Source organism: Aegilops tauschii, chromosome 3 (assembly GCF_002575655.3).
Source record: "Aegilops tauschii subsp. strangulata cultivar AL8/78 chromosome 3, Aet v6.0, whole genome shotgun sequence".
In the NCBI taxonomy this organism is placed as follows: domain Eukaryota; kingdom Viridiplantae; phylum Streptophyta; class Magnoliopsida; order Poales; family Poaceae; genus Aegilops; species Aegilops tauschii.
In genome coordinates, this window is record NC_053037.3 from 360,526,665 (window position 1) to 360,533,662 (window position 6,998).

At 44.4% G+C, this 6,998-nt stretch overlaps 1 long non-coding RNA gene across 1 annotated transcript; it reads left to right on the forward strand.

Annotated features, from left to right (window-relative positions):
- Positions 1–1,306: 1,306 nt before the first annotated feature.
- Positions 1,307–3,363, forward strand: LOC120975853 (uncharacterized). The gene is made up of 3 exons (XR_005771303.3): positions 1,307–1,552; positions 1,629–1,880; positions 2,462–3,363. It is a non-coding gene; the product is annotated as an uncharacterized lncRNA (long non-coding RNA).
- Positions 3,364–6,998: the final 3,635 nt, after the last annotated feature.

Consider the following 6,998-nt stretch of genomic DNA (forward strand, 5'->3'; position numbering starts at 1 on the left):
CCCGAGAGTTGAAAGGAACGATAGTTGTTTTGTTTGGCATGCAGAACCAATGGATTATCCGAACCTAGTTCGTGAACAAGTTTTTTTTTTTTGCAATGTTTGTGAGGATGCCCGAGTGTTAGAATGCGAGATTTTCTAAACCATGTGCAAAGTAATGATTTGGGTGCGGAATGGATTGATCACCATGCCGACTTACTCTTATTATTCACTTTTGTCATATGGGATGGTAATCTAGAGTGACTTACCTATAGTAGAGTGACGACGTTGTCAAGCCTAAACCTTAGAATGGTATGAGATTTGACCCTTGTAAGAGGCACTCGTTGCCAATAGTAGGTTATATGGTAAGAATAAACCAAGACTCTTTTCTGCAGGAACCATTCTTGACGACCACCATGAGAGCATCAATATTTATTTAGTATTGCCGCAAGACCTATGAGCCATGAGGTTTCAGTTTACGGAAGACTGCTGTTTTGATAAGGGATCCAGAATTTCGAAGGAGTGTAGTGCGTATACCTAAAGAATATCACCGAAGGATTACGAATCTTGAAGACCCAATGACTGAGATTCTAAGGGCGGTAGCACCCCGGACTCTCAGATGAACAATGGATATTCAATGAGACCCCAACCCTAGTCTTTTCTTTCTAGCCTCTTCGAATCTCGAGGACGAGATTCATTTTAAGGGTGGTAGATTTGTAACATCCCAAATTTTCAAATTTGGATTGTTAATAGGATCATTCCTTTTCGTCATGATTTCTATGCATATTTGAATTTTCTGAATATTCAAATCATTATTGCAACTTAAGGAAAATTGTTGGAGTGGAGATAACATGACTTCTCCCCTGTTATAAAAAGTTCATAATGATCAAAATATTATTTGGAGTTCACCTGGTGTATTTCTGCAATTTTATAAACTCCAAATGATTTTTATATTTGTGTTATACTGCTTTTTGTGTATTCTTTATTGCATAAAATAAGGTTTACAAAATTGCATTAGAGCTGGAACTAAGATTCATGTAGTTTATATTAGTAATGCAACTTTACTATATTTTTTGGTGATTTTTGGGAATTTTTCTAGTATTTGCTTTTACGTAGTTTATTTATAATTCCTGTAGCAGAGGTTTAAAAAAAGGGCAACGCGCGCACCATGCAGTCGGGCAGCACTGTTGCGGCCCAACTCCTTTCCTCGCCCGCGCGCAGTCCAGCAAGCAGGCCAGCCCATTTCGGCGCACACCGCAGCCCATCCCGGAGCTCCCTTTCTTTCTTGTTTTTTCTCTTCCACCTGCTCTCTGCCGCTGACGGCTCTGGCCCACTTGTCATCATCGGCATGAAACCGTGTTCGTCAGGAAAACTGCAGCTCCCCAAACCGCAGCGAGGTCGAATCGATCGATTCTTGACCCCAGGACACGGGATCCACCCTATATAAGTTCCCCAACCCCTCCTCTACCGATTTTTCTTCGTTTCGCCGCCTCCCGTGCCCTAGAACGGCGCACAGATCTCACCGGAGTTTGCCGCCGTCTGAAGCTTCTGCCGGTCGATTGCATCGCCTCTGGAGGTTCCCAGCTTCTCCTCCTGCCCCTAGTCTCTTCCCCCTGGTATCGTCTCTCTCCCTCACCTATTAGTTCTCGCAGGGAAGCACCCACCCGAGTGCTTCGAGCTCGCCCCAACGAACACCCCACCGCCCGAGCTCCAGCCACCCTCTGTCGTCATCCCCGCTCGCCACCGACGCCGCTGAGGACGTCGTCGAGACCGCAGCAGAGCTCCACGCCCCGTACGATACCCTCTGGAGTCTAGAGACCACCGAAGCAGGCGCCACCATCGCCGCCCGAGCCGCCCCGCGCCGTTCTTCCTCAAGTCCGGCGACCAGCCTCTGTTCTTCTCCGGTGAGTCACCTTGCACCGTCCGATTTCCCGCCGATGGTCAAGATCAGATCTGTTGTTTTTAGTTAAGGCCGAACCGTTTTTCTCTAATTACCGGACGTTCGTTGCTTAGGCCTAGCAAGCAAACACACTCCAGCCTTTCATAGTGCGCCATGTGGCAACGCCACAGCAGCCGTGGCAGTTCTTCCCAGAACGCTATTATGGCATAATTTTTCTTTGCAGATTCCATATCATATTTTCGTTTAGGTATATCTTGAGATCCATAACTCCAAATTTATCGGTTCTTTTTCCTGTGTACTCGTAGTGACCAGGAGAATACTATAGAACCAAAATTTCATATTTTTGGAACTGTTTAAATTTCAACTTGATCAAATTGAAATTTAACCTTCTAGAGGCCGTATCTTTCAAACCGCTGATCCAAATCAGTTGATTCTTTTTGCATTGTGATCCTACTAGCATGTAGATAATATTTACCTACTGATATGTTCTGTTAATTAAGGTTTTATTTGAATTCATTGATGTTTACTTTATTGTGGTGTTATGTGAGTACGGTTTATTTATCGGTGCCTCCGTTAATCGTATAGATTGTCCGAAGTGCGAAGCGGGTCGGAATTTATCGTTAGAGTACTTCAACAGTGTTCAAGGCAAGTTTGCACTTTTGAATATGCTCACCCTATATTCTGCTATGCATGTGTTGTTCTTATGCTATGAGTATATGTTTGGTTGATCATTATTTTTCGTGCTGCCATGTTTTGGTGTTGATTGTGTTATGTGATGGTGTGATCAACTTTATGGTAGACGTGGGCATGTGTCGAGTGATCCATGAAAGTGGTGAGTGTTTATAGCCGTAGGCTCGGGATTATTAACCAGGTGAATGCGTCATTGGCAGAGCGCTCTATTGTCCCTAGAGAATGCGCCATTGACGAAGCGCACTTGAGGTGAGGTATAGTTTTCGGAACATAAATCAGGTGACTGCGTCCTTGGTAGAGCGCTCTATTGTTCCTAGAGAATGCGCCATTGACGGAGCGCACTTGAGAGACTTCTGAAGTTCTTGTCATGTTTTCTTAGAATCTTTGGGTTATCTTGGGCGAATAAGTTTAGATGCGGTTGTAATTAAGTTCAGTTAGTGGAGGTAGGTGAAGACATTCTTCTCCAAACTAACTTGAGTGTTTTGTTTGTCATACTTTGCTTGTGGATGTAGGTTTGCTATATTATATTGTGTGATTTGCCAATACATTCAATGTATTGACCCCTTGTGGCTGCAACTTATCATGTTGCAGGATTTTTAGATGATCAGTGAGATACAGTAGGGTCGCGAGTCTTCACTCAACATTTTTCTCTAGTGGGCATTGATGGGACTCATCGTTTGTTTATGCTGCATTTTCGCTATTATTATTGAGTAAAGCTAGTTGTGTACTATGAGTTTGTAATACTTTATGAATTCTGGATCATACGTTATAGTAAATGATGCACCTGTTATTTGATATTCATATGTACTGTGTGTGCTAGCGAGTTGATCCAGGGACTAGCATAGTGAGCACAGAGACATCGAATCTTATCAGGTTCGGGTCGTTACATCCCTGCTGTCAGGTGGAGGAATAATTATTTTCCGCGTAATAAGGAGGCACTTCCTTGCGGCTGCCATGGACTCAGCTGTCAGCCTCTCCACATATAGTACTCTTCCGATGGAAGTCGTTCCTTGACCACGTTGACCACACCGCACCGAGAGCACTAGGGTGGTGGACGACGGCGAGCGGCGAGGTCTAGGAAGGGGACGACGCGGAGCCGGGGAAGACGCGGCAGTGGAAGACCGCGCGGAGAGGAGTACGAGGGTTCACTGGTTCGGCTGCGGTGTGAGGCTGCCCTCGCCGCAGAATAACACGGGGTGTGGGTGAGTGGAGGGATGGCCTGGCCAGCAGTGGGAGTAGTAGGGGGCGGTGAGGCATCCGCGGCGGCACAACCGGCCACGGGAGGCAGGAGCAGGCGGCACGACCGGCGCTGCTCTGGGCGGCTGGAGCAAGAAGACCAGAGGTTGAAGAAGCACTACGGCCGTTGGATGGACATCGTACGGTCAATGCAGCTAGAATCGTTCATATTGACTAAGTTGACAAAGCCCTTGGTACGCGTCAACTTAGTAGGCCCACAGGTCAGCTTCCTAAATGGTGAGCCCAAGATGTCAGGGGGAGGAATCATTTTTTGGGCGAGTGAAGCTAGAATATCCGAGATTGAAGAAGAAGCACGACATCCATTGGACGGACATCCAACGGCCACTACTGCTAGAACCATGTGTTGACTACAATAAGTTGGCAAAGCCTTGCATACGCGTCAACTTCTTTTTTTAGGGGACGCGTCAACTTAGTAGGCCCACAAGTGTGTGGCAGAGAACTTATAGCCCATTTGCGATTTGTAAGAATGTACATCCCATTTTTGAATTCTAATGGAATTAACTACAACCCATTTACAATTTGTTAAAAGTACAACCCATTTTCTAGCTAGGACAACGATTAATAATTTCAACCAACCGTTCAAGACAGAATTCAATAAAATTCCCACATTTTGATGGGATCCAAAATATTTTTATCCCGAAATTTCTAGTTAGATTAAATATAAATTTGTATTACGTAAAAATCTAATGAAACATTGTGCGTGCAACAATTAAAAATTAAGATTTTCAAAATCCATAAATAATATTTTATAAACTAATTTCGTGCTTGGTGCATTTTTTATAGTTATTCCTAGTTTTACAATTACATCCCATTTATTATTTTTAAAGCCCATTTTCCTGTTAAGCCTAATGCATCCCTCCTAGGAAAGATTTGCAGCCCAGCGGGGCGGAGAATAACAAGTTGACCTTGCCTGGGTATTCCTCAAAATAATGTATAGCTGGGCTAGCCATTTTCATCTTGAAAAAAATTAATATCTGGGCTGGATAACTGTCCTGGGCTAGATGGGCCACAGCCCGCCCAGTTAATATCCTGCTCTCCTCTGAACAACAACGAAAACATCGCCAAGAAAAACTCCGCAGTGCTCATGCCTAAAAAACACAAATACTGCTCGAGCTGCTTGGTCCCAGCTGTCGACCGCACCTTGTGCAGTTCTCTCGTTTATATTGACTACATAGGTTGACAATGGTGTGGGACCGTGATGTCAGGAAACCAGGAGGAAGCAAAAAAAATATAGTTGTACATAATAAGGAGGCACTTACGTACGTACGGCTATGGCCCTAGTGGGTCCCTACTGTCATCCAGTCAAAATAAAGTCATCTCCTGAATCCTCATGTTCATTGACCATATTAACAATGCTCGGCGCCACGGCGAGTGCAACAACTCGAAGGACGATGGAGAGGGCCTCACGGGCCCTACAGATGGTTTGCTACAGCGCCCGCTGCGCATTCAGGAAGCCAGGATCATTGGACACCTATGGGCACCTTCGAGAGACTGAGATGACATGGAACGGTAAGGCCGCGCTTGGGAGCTCTGTTTATTTCACACCTGCATTAAGATACAAGTGTAATTTACTCGTCATCAGAAACAACGCGAAAATACAGGCGTAATGAAACCGAGGGCCCGAGGTCTGTAAGTAAAACCGGTGGGTTACGCGTGTAATTTGAGAGACCGGTGTATATTTTATTAGTCGAAATCGACCAACCAAGCGCTTCGCCCGAGACCATCTGCTTTTATTTACAAGCGTCAGTTTTACAAGCGGTTTTGGTTGGAAAAAGACGATCCAATCACGGCCTAAGATGATGAGTTGGTCGGAAGATCATATGGTTTCACGTCTAACCTACCCGACTTGTCGTATAGGTTATGAATGAAACATAAGACGATGAACTTCTTAAGCACGGAAACAACAGAAGAGGATGATCTTCCTAACAAGCAAATCACTGGCATTAGATCGACATGCAAAACAATACGAAGCATTATTCTCAGGAGGCACGGTGAACAGCTCGTGATGCCACATGCCACAACATTCCAAGCTCATTGCAATCAAACACAAGGCCTGGCATTACATAGACAATATTCAGAACAAACTCTTAAAATATCTTACATAAGTCAACATTCATGTGACTATGCATCTCAGCAGAGTAAATATTTACTTCTGAACTGAAGACAGGAATAGGAAAAAATGATCGACGTTGCTCACAGCAAAGGGCGTCCCACTCAAAAATATCAAATGCATGTCTTCTGGCAAACATCAATGAGCAAAAATTGACAAGGTTTTCCAATTCCAATACATTAAACTAATGTCAACTTTGACAAGCTTTTCCCATTCAAAATATGTAATGCCTATGATTGTGGAACGGGCAGGGTTTGTCATCAGTTTGTCATCTGATAGTCCGGTGGCTCAAGGTGACGACGAATGATTAGAGAACCATTCGATGTATTGTGCATGATGAAGTATTATGGAGGACACGAACCATCTGAACATTTTGTGCAGTTCCACTAAAATCAAGCCGAGCATCCCTGTGGATTTCGTATTTATATGCTGCCAGAAAACAAAGACACAGCAGCACACACATGAATATTGGCCCCAGTGTCAACCCACCAATCGGTGGACTAACAAACTGAAAGTACGGTAAACAGATTACCATACCCAGATGCCCCATCATTGTTGCTTAGAGTGACATTGACAGACTTGGAGTCCTGTCCTAGCTTCTTGGTACTTGTTTGGGCACTTGTTTGCCCAGTGTTCCTACGAACCACAAGTAAAGCAGCAATCTCTCTTTTTGTGTTTCTTCTTACCCTTCTTAATGGCCGACGCTGGCAGCACCATTCAAACATATAGTCCGGTGGCTCAAGGTGACGACGAATGATTAGAGAACCATTCGATGTATTGTGCATGATGAAGTATTATGGAGGACACAAACCATCTGGACATTTTGTGCAGTTCCACTAAAATCAAGTTGAGCATCCCTGTGGATATCGTATTTATATGCTGCAAGAAAACAAAGACACAGCAGCACACACATGAATATTGGCCCCAGTGTCAACCCAGCAATCGGTGGACTAAGAAACTGAAAGTACGGTAAACAGATTACCATACCCAGATGCCCCATCATTGTTGCTTAGAATGACATTGACAGATTTGGAGTCCTGTCCTGGCTTCCTGTACTTGTTTGGG